Consider the following 14,788-nt stretch of genomic DNA (forward strand, 5'->3'; position numbering starts at 1 on the left):
GACAAGTAATAGAGTGGAGTTGTAAGTATGTAGAATATCAACTTCATCAGGTAAGGAAATAAAAAAATGCACAACCACATTAACAAGCTTTAAGACAAGAAGACCAATTTCTCTATAATGATTGGAAGTAAGATGATCTAGGTAATTGTCATCTCATTTGTGAATTTCTTTACATAACACATTGTGTCACAAACATACATAAATCAGATATGTTAAATAAAAGATAAATTTATATAGATTTGATAATAGCTTCTAGCAAAGCTTTTTAAAAGCTTCATAGATGCTGATTTGATTTAATATATATTTGAAGTTGATAGTAGAGTATAAACTTGGCTAAGAAATTAGCTACATATTATAAATATTGGTGGCTTGTAATACAAGCTAATGCTCTGATATACATGTAAGAAGCTTGTCTTGCAAGATAAACATGTCTCTTGTAAGTTGGATATATATTAGAGGTCCTATAGAACGTCACCATGTAATTCCTAATTAGATAGTATAAATAGAGGCAAGAATTAAGCATTTTTCACTCTTACCAATATTTTTATTGTTCTTAGACTTGTTTTAAGAGATTCATTTTTTTTTTTTTCTTTAGCAATAGCTATTCTAATTCAATATTATACCATCTTTGAGTGATTATATATCCTATTTGAATAATAAAAGAGTATATTGACTCTTTGGTTCTTTAAAATTCATGTCCTTGATAATTTAATAAGAATGTTAACTTATTCTTATTGATTTTTTTTAGAAGTCAATAGATTACTTCACTTCTTTTGTTGTGTTTTGAAAGTTGTAGACCACCCATCTTTAAATTAATGTTTTAGTTTTCTAACATTGATTTTTTTCTTAAAAGAATAGATTATTTTTCTTTTTAGAAATTTTTATTTGATATTAGAGGTTGTAAGTTATCTTCCTCAAATTTGACTTGTAGATTTTTTTGAGTTTTTGTATAAAAAAAATAAACTATGGATGTTATTCTTGCTAGAAGTGTTAATAGATTTTGTAACTATTGCATATCTTTACAAGCTTGTCAACTCTCTTAGAGTGAAAATCTTACATATTTTTAACATCAACCATAGACATATTATTTTGTTGCCTATGGAAGAAATTAACAATGAAGTTGAAAGTCTAGGCCAAAAAATTTTGCAATTGAGAGAAGCAAGTAAATCAAACTCATAACTAAATCCAAAAAGCCTTCCTATTATAAATATGAAGGAGGTAAGGATAAATATATTGGAGAAGTTTAATGGAATAAGATCAAAGTTTTAAAGATTTTTACAACAAGTAAAGCTTTATCTAAGGTTTCATTCTTCTCAATACTCTAATGGATTTACTCAAGTTGGATTTAAAAGTGCACTTTTGTCTAGATTTGCTCTCTTTTAGTTTACACATTTGATGGAAAAAGATTTATGTCTTTTTTATGATCTTTATTCATTCTTAGAAGTATTTACAACCACTTTTTGTGTAATTTTAAGAGTCTCTAGTCATCTTGTCTTTGAAAAAAGTCTTTTGAGTTTTTTCATAAATATACATAATTTTTTAATTTTTTGAAATATTTTTTTCATATATATCTTATTTTTTTAATTTACATTCTTTTAATTCTTTTCTTTTATACCAAGTTTTAAAGATCTTTATAAACAAGTGGTTTTGTTATCTTTACATTCAACAATCAAACTCATAGCAATAATACTCACTATTGTATTCTAATACAACTATTGGATGAAAGAAATTATATATGTATATATATACATATTATAGAAGATTTTATGTTAAAAAAATAGTAGAAAATTACTTTAAAAAATATAGGTAAAGGTTAGAGAGATAATAAATAACAATTTAGTATTAATTTTTTTATGTGAAAAAAATTCTATTTATTTTATAAGGCTATAAACAAGACAATAGAAAGTAGGTTTATAAAAATAATATTATAGAAATATTTAGGTAAAATTAAAGAATAGATTTTATGAAAAATTGGCTAGATAAATCTTATATTGATATCTAAAGAGAATTAATTTTGAACCAAGGTCAAAACTAGAGTGCAAGGTACAAAATCATGCACCTAGAACAAATGTAGGATTTTTTTATTAATTGGATATAGAAATTAGGCGGAAAACTTCATAGGATTTTTTCAAGTGTTTGATATATGGAATTCAAGTAAACATTGACTATTTGAAAGTTTTTCAAAGTCAAATTTTTTTTAGATAATTTTGTTTTTTTTTTGTTTTTATGGAATAAACCAGTTACATTTTTATAAATCGTATGGCTTTTGTAGCAAATCTACAAATAAAAAGTTGTGGATATATGAATATAATTGTGCTAATTGTAAATTAAGTTTAATTAGATGGTTTTACTAAAGGTTTTTTTAAAATTTTAGTAGATTAAGGTCTCAAAAATTAGATGTTAAAGGTTGGTGAAAGTTTCTATATTTTTGAGCTATTTTCTTATTGGATTGAAATGATTTTTTTTTTTTTGTGAGCTAATAGTTGATTTAATTTTTAATATTTATGAAAAATTTCAGATCAAGTGAATGGTGCAAAAATAATATCTTGACATTAGAAGATTGATATCATGGTTGAAAAAAGAAGATGGCTAACATTTTAAAAAAAATAAAACCTTTTTCTTTCAATTTGTAAGTTTTTTTTTCTTCAGATATTGTGTATTTGTTGTTAAATAGCAGATTAGAAAGTTTAAAAATTTAAAAATAATATTGATGGTTAATTTAATAATTTATTTAATATTTATTTTTATAAATAATTTAAATAATAATATTTAATATTAAATAAACTTAATATCTATTATTAGTAGCTTATCAATATTAATTTTTAATTATAAGCTATCCGTAGTTCCATGCTTAAAACTAAGAACTATACATAAATAAATAAAACTCAAACAATATCCATCTATTTTCATGTATTCTAAAGAATTTAAAACTATTCTTTAGCTTTATAATAAATTTTGATAAAATATATAATAAAAATAAAGAAAAAATTTGCTTCTATTTAAAAAAAATTAAAAATAAAAAATGGGCACAAAATTAATTTGTTTATAAAACTTTGAATGTAATAGCAAGCAATAGAGTATCTATTGTCTATATAAAAATAAAATTTATTTCTATTACTTCTACTATCTTTATACTATCACCTATATTGTGAATCAGCTAAAAGCATAATTGATATTGTTAAAAAGCTATTAATTAAATAGAAATACATTTGATATTGTTAATATATCCCAAGTTCTAAACCTAATACTATGTATTTTCAAAAAGTAATGTCTAATGATACATGTCATATTAGTCTATATTATTAAACTTGATGTATATTTGTTTGTTGTTTATTTGATTTGTAGGAACTTTTTGATAACTTGTGACTTGAGCTATACTTAATATTGTTACAAAGTTCTTAGAGATCATGAGTGCATACAAATTTGATCTTGTATGATTCAAAGATATAATGATATAAAAGTTATTAAATTTTAAAATATTATCTAATTAAAAAATAAATAAAAAATAATTAAAATTATATTGGAATTACAATTTTGCCACTTCTAGCTTTAACAATCTTTGATCATGTACCACCAAATTATACAAATCATGATAATTAATAACATTCATGCAACTAGCATCCAAATCATGAAATTGTAAACCATTTTTACAACAAGATAGAAAGACATCATAAAAAGCAAACCATGATTTATATGAATATAAAGAACCTAAACATATTTACAACTTAGTAATCTTATCTATTTTATTTGAGACATACCATTTAGTAACTTGAGAGAAGTCTTTGCACAAAGTGTACTATTTTAGCATATTTTGCATTCTTGAGGTATAACATATAATTGAGTATCATCTTTATGGCCTATCTTTATGATGAAAAATTATTCAAAATTTAATAGTTAAAAATACTAACTTAGTTGTTGAATATTCACCTTTTTCATAATTTTCTAGCTATTAGAAATCATAAATAAAATAAATAGATTATAAATCACATTAAAAGCCATACCTTATCAAAAAGGTGCAATTCTTTTGAATGTACATTCTTTAACAATATAAACTACATGTGTTAATACATACAATAACAATATTTATTATTCAATATTAAATATAATATTTAATATAAATCCTGCTTTTAAATTCTAATATGGTATCAAAGATTCTTATTTTAGAATTTTTAAATTCCAATGTGTTAGACACCATGCCCACTTTGTTTTTTGTTGTAGTGCTTTATGGATACTAATCCAAACAACATTCATTCAATTCTCATATTTCTATTCATATGATTGCTAGTACAAATCAATTAATTTTTTTAAAAAAAAATATGACAAATAAGCTCACTTTTGTCATTGCCATCTTAACCATATCAACACCTAAAAACAAAATCAATTCATAAAATATAAGGCACTTACAAGACTCTCTCTCAAACAAGTTTTCTCTCATGTTTACTTGATTTATCTTCACTGCAAATAAATTAATATCAAAATTTCAAAAATAGCCTTTATTTGAGCTTACAATCACTTGAATTTGTTTATTTAGATCTCATTCATTAAGTAGCCATTCTAATATGTATTTTGTTATATCCATAGAGTCATATTATATGAAGTTTGCTTGAAATTGCACCTCTCATCTAAGAGTGGAAGGTAAAATAGAAATTACAACAATAAGATCCTAACAACTCTAATATAATTTTAAATAAATTCTAATTAAATCTTAATAATATTAATCAAAGTTATTTAAATCCAAAAGAATTTTAAAAAAATATTAAAAAATCATTAAAAATTTATAATTTTTTTAAAGAAATAATAAAAAAAAAAATCTTAAAGAAATTAAAATAAATCTCTAAAGAATATATTAAAAATAAAAAATTAAATAAATCTCAAAAAAATCCTAAATAAATCCTAATCAAATATCAAAAATATGAATCAAAACAAGAAGAACTTAAAAACTTTCTTATGTAACTCATGAAGAATAAATATTCACTCTAAAAGTAATTTAGTATTAAGACAAGAGTAACTATTGCCAAAGACATGAAGTATATAGACTCTTGAAACTAGACTAAAAACAAGAAAGGCATTGACAAGAATAAAGAAGGCTTCACTCTTGCCTCCATGTATACTATCTAACTAGGAGCTTTGTGGTGATGTTCTATAAGACGTCTAATACATGTTCAAATTGCAAGACACATGTCTTAACTTGTAAGGCAAGTTTTCTATATGTGCTCTATACAATTAGCTTGTTTCAAAAGCTATTAATATGAATGATACATGGCTAACTTGTTGACCAAGTTTTTAACCTACAAACATTTGTAAAGTCAAAGTTGTATCCAAAAAACTTCTAGGAAGTTTTTCTAGAAGATATCATCAAATTAATCTATTTTTATCTATTTCTATCTCATTATATAGATAATTATTGGAATAAATATGTATGTGTGTGACATTACCTTCTTTCTCTTTTAGAAATGAATTGCACATTGAGTAGTTATCATATGTTGAAGAAATCCAAGATGCGGAAAATTATGTTTGCTACATATTTTGAAGAAAATGGAAATAGATGATAAATGGAGATAGATGATGAAAATCTCTATTCTTATTAGCCAAAAATCATATCTAATGGACTTTAAGGAGGCCTTATTAAGAATTATAATTATTATTTTGAAGATTTTTGAACATCAAAGGCTAGAATGAATAAGTTTAGAATTTTGGATATAATTTTGATACAAATGTTGTGTAATTTGGAGTATTTATGAAGGAAATATAGGGGCTCAAAGTCAAGGTATTGATTTTGTATCTACTTTCATTCTTTGGAGTATAATGCAGGTATACAAAAAGTAATAAAGGTTTGGCAATTAGATATGGAAAAAATAATTTTTTGGCTGTACTTTATATATATATTTTTAATAAATTCTAAATTAGAATAAATCATATATTAAAAGTTCACATCGGTGGTTGGAATCTAAAAGCAATAAGTAACTTGATATACTAGTAGTTGTGATTTGAGCTATATTTCAAGCAATTTGATAAGATTTTGATTCAATTTTTTTGTAAATATATATATTATCATGTTATTAAGCTATATAAAAATTATTTTAATATTTAAATTTTAGGTTATTGAAATATGAAGAAAATAGTCTTTGGATACTTGTATATTGGAATGTAAATCACCTACTAGGATTTCTAAGATATCAGATAATTGGTAGTAAATTTATGGTAAAATTTAAGAATAAATTCTATATTATCTTGAAAATCCATAATCTCATCTCAAAATTTATCTTTATATCAAAATTTTATCATAGCTCCATATATCCATTTTTAATATATATATAAAGTTTTAGCTCCTAAAAATCCCTTTATTTTGCATGAAATACTTAAATTATAGTAAAATTCCTTCAATTTTTTTATTTTTATAAAATATATATATATATTTTTTCAAAATTTGAAATTTTATATCTCTTTATTCAACTATTTAGTTTTTCTCAAATGTCTTAAAGATTGTGACAATAACAATGTTGTGATTGCTCGTTTTACTTATTCCGGAAGAAATCTTCCAGAATAAATCCGTATAGGGGGATTCGAATATGGGGAATGAGTAGTTGCTTAAGCGTTCACGTTAGGGTCACACAATCAATTACCTCTTGAATGTATCGTCTCTATTTTCAATATCTGAACACACCAGGAAACTACAATCTCCTCTTTCACCTTATCAGTCTCTTCCTTACAGCAATTCAGTCATACCAATAACTGTTATTTCCACCAATATATTCACCCTCATAATCTCCAACTCTAATACTGCGCCCTCATAGCTTTCAACACACAATTATCCTCGTTCCAATCACTGGAATTCTTTACATAGAACTGCCATTCACATTACAGTGTTTCACACAAACACAGACTCATTCTCTCTGCTGAACTATAATCAGATTTCAGCATTCAATCTTTCTTCTTCTCAAATAATACCAATCGCATTTCCATTCCATAATTCACTTCACAATATTCAGAAACTTTCAATCCTCTTATTCAAAGAAAATAACAAACAAAAGAAAAGAGGTAGCACCAAGCTTACCTCGGCTCACAACTCTCACAGTCTGGCATTTTCTTCCCCTCTCCCATCCTCCTTATACTACTCCGAGATACCAACTCCTATACTATAGATGATAATTACTTTTCCTGACTATTCATCCATTCTACCTGCTGAACCACCTTTTCAGCAATTATCTATCCCTGTTTATATTATACACTAGGTATCTACATTTTGAAAATAACTACTTATTCTACAAATGCCTTATTTGATAAATTAACAAATGATAGCTCTTGAATTGAATTTGCTTATTGTTGGTTCTCCATTTTTTTAGTATTACAAATATATAAGAACTACAAATAAAAATAGAAAGTAGAATGCTATCTTTTTCAAATCTTATTTTTTTTACAATAAAAATTTGCTATTATTTATCTTAAATTTTATAGATGTTGTTTATAAAAAGCATTAATCTACTTTGCTAAATTTACAAGATTCTTTACTAGCTCCCATGTGCATTCACTAATATCATATCTATGCCAATGAATAAGATATTTCAACCTATTTTGGTGCCACCTTGAATCTAAAACTTTTTCTATCTTGAACTCTTAATTATTATCCACTTTTATGGGAGGCAGTGGCATCTGTCTTCTTTCCATGATATTCATTGTTTTATATGGCTCAAAAAGAGCCATGTGAAATATAGAATGGATCTTCATAGACTTTGGTAGATATAATCAATAAGCAATATAATTTACTTATTCACAAATAGGAAATGATTTAAGCTTATAATAATCTATTTTGTCACAAATGCAGCTAGTCTTAATATTGTAATGAAATAACCATACTTTGTTGCCGATGTGGAATTGAGGTTGCTCTTTACAATAGGCATCTACATTGGTCTTTTTTATTTTTGAGGTTCTTTTAATTATGCCTTTATTGTTGTATATAGCTTAGATAAATGATTTTTCAAATCTTCTATCACAAGTTTATTAACTTTTAAGAAGTCAAAAGCATCAAGTTTTAGATAGTAATTATTATTAATAAAAAAATGTATTTATTATATAAAAAAATGTATCATATTATTAATAGTAAACTTTATCAATAATAAAAGAATTATGCAATCATCTTGTTGATAGTTGAAAGTATACCTTAAAAATTGGTACAAAATTTGATTTACGACTTTCATTTATCCATCAATTTAAAGATAAATAGCCAAAGATAGCTTTATGTCTACTTTTAAAATATTAAAAAGAATTCCCTAAAAACTTGATACAAATTAAATCTTTCTATCTGATATAATATCCTTGGACAATCCATAATAGCAATAAATGTTGTTAAGAAAAAATTTAATTTTTTCTTCACTTATGATAGATTTTGTACATGGTACAAAATATGCCATCTTAATAAAATGATCTACTATTAAAAATATAGAATTATACAAATTCAAGAATAGAAGATCGATGATAAAATCTATAGAAATAAAAGGCCATGGTTATTTTAAAAATTGGTGCAAAACTTGATTTACGTCTATAAGATTAATAACAAGGGATTTTTTATTTTAAAAAATATCACATAATTGTACAAAGCCTTTGACTACCTTCTACATTTGAAGCCACCAAAAATCTCTAGATATTAGTTCCAAAGTCTTATTATATCCAAAATATTCAACTATTAAAAAATTATAATGAACTTGAAGTATATATAATCATATTTTGTCTTTAAAAATATATAATCGTTTCTTGAAATAGAATAGGTTATTTTTGAACTCAAACTTAAAAGTATTATAAAACTTAGAAGGATTAATCTTAATATTAAGAAAAAGAAGATCAGAGGTTATATTCAATTGAACTTGCTTAACAAAGATTGAATCAATAATCAATATTGATTTTATTGCTCAAAAATGAAAATACTCTTCCTTCAAGAGAATCATTCTTTCTTGATCAAAATTTGCATTTCTTTCTTTTGATATAAGATAAGAACATCTAACAAATCTTATTTTTTTTAAAATAGATAAGTGATTTTGAAAGAAAATCTTCATAAATATATGTTCCAATAAGCTTGATAATAATTCAAAATATTTATCAATATGAAGTACTTAAGTTTCTTATGATGCATATATATTCAGTGGATTAGAAGTATTTTTTAGATAATGATGTCACTCTTAAAATAAATCCATAATTGCAAGAAGCTCTTAGTTATAGATCTTGTAGTTAATCTTGGCTGCTAAAAATTTCTTAGAATAAAAAGCTATTAAGTAGAGATTATCATCTACTCCCATTTGTAACAAAACCACACTCATAGCAAAGTTTGATGCATCTATTTTTATAAAGAATGCATTAGAAAAGTCAATACAATACAAAATTGGTACAAAAATAAATGTTATCTTCAAGGCTTTAAAAGATGCTTTAGCTTCTTTATTCCATTCAAATTTTTCTTTAGAAGTTAGATATATAAAAAGAGGTGCAACTTAAAAAATGTTCTTGATGAAAATTTGATAATATTTGACAAAATTAAAAAAATATTACATGATTTTAATTGTTTTTGAAATCTTCTAGTCTATAATAATTTGAATCTTCATCAGATCTATTATAAAGCCTTTATTAGAAATAATATATCCTTGAAAGTCAACTTAAGTAGTATGGAATATATACTTTTTGATCTTGGCATATAATCTTGAATTTTTAAATTTTTATAATATATGATATATAAAGCTCATATTCTTTTGTGTTCTTAGAATAGATTAAAATATCATCTAAATAATAAATAATGAAATCATGAAGAAATTCACAAAAAATTTCATTTATGTGATGTTAAAAAATAGCTGATACATTTATAAGTCCAAAAGGTATGATATTATCTTCAAAATATCCATACCTAGTTCAAAAAGGAGTCTTCTATTCATCTCTTTTTTTGATGCAGATCAGTGTTGTAGCAAGAATCTACTTTGAGTAGATGCACAATTGCTCTTTGTATTTAAGTTGGATCCAATATGCACAAAACCTTCTTAAATTCCCTTTTGAGTATTTACAAAACTATGTTTGTAATAAATCAACAAACTTGAAGTTTAAAAATTCATAACCCAAGATCTAGCCATTCAAATAAGTTTAAAATTTAAGAGTATAGAATTTATACTTTTGATCATTATCACACAAATTCTTAGCTGCACATTTTTTACTAATCATCTGATATCACCAAATCCTTGGAAGGTACTTTTGAAAGTCAAAACCAAACTGGAAACTTGAAAATTTATATTCCAAGATCCAGCCAATCAAATAAGCTCAAAATTTGGAAATACAAAAGTTACATCTTTAATCATCATTATACAAATTTTTAGCTACAAATTTTTTGCTGATCATTTGATATCACCAAAATCGTAGTAGGTACCTTTAAAAGTCAAAACCCTAGATACATAAGAACAAATTTTACTATTTCTTCCAAGTCAAAGCTTCAATTTATATGAAATTTTAGATATAGATTCTTTATATTACAAGTAATATGTACACAAAAAATGAGATTCAAATTCATCTTGAAGCTCAAGTTCTAGCTTAAACCAAAATCCTCTATTTCTCTAATTTCTTCAAAATCCTAGTATTAGTTTATTGGTTTTAACCAACCCTATCTTACTCATTCTAGATTCAATTCTATCAATCTTTAAATATGAAATTTTTAGCTTGAATTCTAGTTTTAAACTTAGTTCTTTGATTTCTTGATAGTATCTTAAAACTCCTAATATACATAGAAAAGTGACAATAGATATCAAATTAGTAGCCTAAGTTTGAATAAACATAATTCTCTCATCTGAGCTCTAAGTTTTGCATTTATTCTACCTAAATTCATGCCAAGAAGATCCTCTCTTTGAATACTTCTCTTTAATTTTCAAAAAAGTCCTCTTCTTTATTTTTGAGCTCACCAAAAAAGTTGGAGCTAAGGCCTTTAAAGTCAAAGTCAAAAACTAATAGTTTAAAGTTAAACAAATATCAAATCTAATCCTCTAAGTTAATTCTATTAATAGAAGCTAACTAATACTATTCAAACTCCTATTCATCTTTAATAAAAACCTAAATACAACCTCAAAGTCAAGATTCTTCTCATATCTATAAATATAACTTTGAATCTACTAAAACCAAAGATTAGAAAAAAAAATAAAAGAAATAAAAGAAAGCTTTAAGGCTAAATGAAAGATAAAGTTAAGATTAAAGATAAAATAAAATTTAGCCAAAATTTCATAAAAAAAAAATAAAAAATAAGAAAACTTCTCCAAAATTATAGAAAAATTAATTTGATAAGAAATAAAAAGAACTTAATAAAAATTCAAAGAAAAGTAAGTCAAGTAAGATTTTCATACATGAATGTGTTTACATCATGACATCGGGTTATATATTCCTCATAGATCTATTTTTGTATAGATCTTTGCTTAATTGAATTGATAAAAAATTCTTAAAATCAAAAAATAATGATTATCTATTCTTGATGGTAATCTTGTTAAGTCCTTGATAGTCTGTGCATATTTGTATCTTCACAAATAAGATAGGAGTTCTTATTAGAGATTTTAAATATTATATGAAGTTTTTAACAAAATTCTTGTCAATATATTCCTTTAATGCAGCCAAATCATTTTGAGATAAGTTATAGATCAATCCAAATAGCAATTGAATTTCTTCCTAAAGATCAGTTGAACAATTGTAAGGTTGATGTTCAAAAAGAATATATACATTTTTCATGTCAAAAACATCCTCAAATTCTTAATACTAATTAGAAATATTACTTAACATCTTTCTACTATAAAAAATAGACACAGTGTATATAGCAAAAGATGATCCTTCTTTTGCTATATGCATAAAAGCTCTTGTATCTACCAATAAGGATTTGGATATATTAAACTTATGTATTTTTACTTGACTAAAAAAATTTTGAATTAAACTATAAGAGAAGTCAAGGTTACAAGAAATCCAATCTATTTGAAGGTTATATATTTTTAACTAAAATAATCCTAAAATAATTAGTTAGAGAGAATTCTTATCATATTAAATGTTATTATATTTTCATGAACTTTAATTGCTACATCTAAAGAAACAATCTCATGAATAATATCTCCAAAAAAAAACTAATGACCATCTTTGACTTTTACATGTATGGATTTAATTTTCATGACTAAAAATATTTCTTATTTTTTGATAAAGTCTTTATTTATAATAAACTAAGGTTCTTGAATCTAATAATGAAAAGACTTTGTGATTTTTAGGTCCTAAACATATATCTATTATAAAACAAGTTGAAGGATTTGAGGAGAGAATAGAACCTTTATTAAGTATTGTATATGATTCTAGCAGCATAATCTCTATTATAAGAAAAAAAACTTATTTTTTTGACACATTCTCCTCTTAGGAAACCATGCTCCTTATTTTGTGATTGCATTGCTTCTTTGGATAATATTAAGAAGTATGTTTAGCTTTTCTATAATATAAGCACAAACCTCTTCAATGATATTGAGTCTTGTTTTGCTCCATGAGATATTTAAAATATATTCTATTAATTTGCATTGGTTCTTGCCTTAATGAATAAGTTTTTGAAAACTTAAGAACTGCCGTCATTGCTTGAGTTGTTCTTTTTCAACCAAATCTTTATTTTTGATAAATTTTAAATAGTCAATTATTACATGTAATGGCTTGAACAATAAATTATTTCAAAGAACCTAATTTTGGCATTACTAATAATAAATCTTTGATATTATTCTTTAATCCATATTTAAATTAATGTATAAGGACTTTATCATTCTAGTCTACATTATAAGCAAGGTTTTGGAATTCAATAGCATATATGGTGTCTGATCGTGATTTTTATCATAAAGATAAAAATTTAGCTTTGATACTCTTTTTCAATCATATTCTTCAAATATAGATATAAACACTTTTAGGAATAAATTCAAATTATAAAAGAGTAATAAATACTTTTTTATCAAAGATACAAATCAAAAGAGAGCACTTTAAAAAAAAAATACGCCTATGAATCTAACTTGAATAAATCCTTTAGGATGTAGAAAAAGATGCAATCTTAAATAGAACTTTACTTTTTGTAAAAATCTTTAAAATTTTAATCTTGTTCCATCAAACTTTTTGAGCATACTAATCGTTGCCTCCCTCATACTTGTAGAAATAAAACAAAGAGAATCTTAAAATAGTCTTATGTAACTCAAGAAGAATAAATATTTATTTTAAAAATAATTTAATATTAAGACTAAAATAGCTATTGTAAAAGATAAGAAGTATATAGATTCTTGAAATTAGATCAAGAACAAGAAAGGCATTAATAAGAATGAAAAGGCTTTACTTTTGCCTCCATATATACTATCTAATTACAAGCTATGTGGTGATGTTGTCATATTATAATTGTTTATAGTATGTAAAAATTAACTAAAATATATAATATATTTATAAGTATTAATGTATATTAGAATGATTAGTAGATTAATTTAAAGAGAGTTAATATAAAAGAAATTATTTTGAGATTTATCTATGTTGATTATAATATTTAAATTATATAATATTTAGATATTTAGTATTAAATTTAAAAAGAAGATTGGAGTTCAAAAATGAAGATTCAAACCTCTAAGAAACTTATTTGGAGGAAAAAAAGTAAGATATGGATGGATGAAGGCAAAAGATAAAGAACTTCATCATTGTTGCTTGAAGGCTTTATCCAATAGGCATTCAATAAGCTATTGTCAACCATGATAAGGATTTTAGTGACTTCAAAAAGAGCATTTGAGAATCTAAAGTAATAATTATAAGGCTTAGGATTTAGACTATAATTTGTCTACTTATTTTAGAAGATTTAGAGTTAGAGTGATGAAATTATAGATGTTTGAAATTAAGGTGTTTTTTAAGATATACTATTGATCTTTTGAAGTTACAAGGAGTTTTATGACATATTTTCGAAATTAAAGAGATAGAATTACAAGGATGATTTTATGATCTACATCTTTTTTAAAAGAATTTTTACATTTGGAATTTGTATGAAGGAGTTATAGAGCATTGAAGACATCATATGTAATTCAAAAGAAGTGAGAGAGTCGTTTTGTTGATAGTAATGGTTGGAGCCATATCTTGAGTTTTTGGACGAATTTTTTACTCAAATTTTTTAAATATGTATGTTATTAGGTTGAAAAGCTATATATCAAGAATTTATGGTATTTAAGTACTTAGTTTGTGAGATATAAAGAAAATTATACACAGGTATATGTAAATAAGGGTTTGAAGCTACTATTAAGATTTTGGCAATATCTCAAGTTTTATAATGAATTTATAATTGAAATTTGTTGTGATAGTTGTTAAAAGTACATCAATACTTCATGTAAAATTTTAGTTTGTTTGGATAGTCCAATTGTGAGATATGAGCTGTTGAAGTTAGAAAAAATTTACCTTAAGTATATACAAGGTTTTATAATATTTTTATTATATTTTTGATGATCTTTGGTACTTAGGGCTTATTTATTGATATAATTGTCTTTACATGAATAATTTTATATACAAATTTGATATTTTTTTTTTAATCTTGAGACTTGATTCAATAATTAATAACAACCAAAAGTCCAGTGCTTTCTTGAGGCAAATTCTCTCTACTCCAATAATATTCTATAGAATCTTTGACATATGTTTCAATTTCAAAATACATGTTTTAATTTGCAAGGTAAATTTTCTATATATGTATCACATAATTAGCTTATTTTATAAGCTATCAACATATGTGGCATATGGCTAATTTATTGATCAAATTTCTAAC

Source organism: Physcomitrium patens, chromosome 2, assembly GCF_059467195.1.
Source record: "Physcomitrium patens ecotype Gransden chromosome 2, ASM5946719v1, whole genome shotgun sequence".
Classification (NCBI taxonomy): Eukaryota; Viridiplantae; Streptophyta; class Bryopsida; order Funariales; family Funariaceae; genus Physcomitrium; species Physcomitrium patens.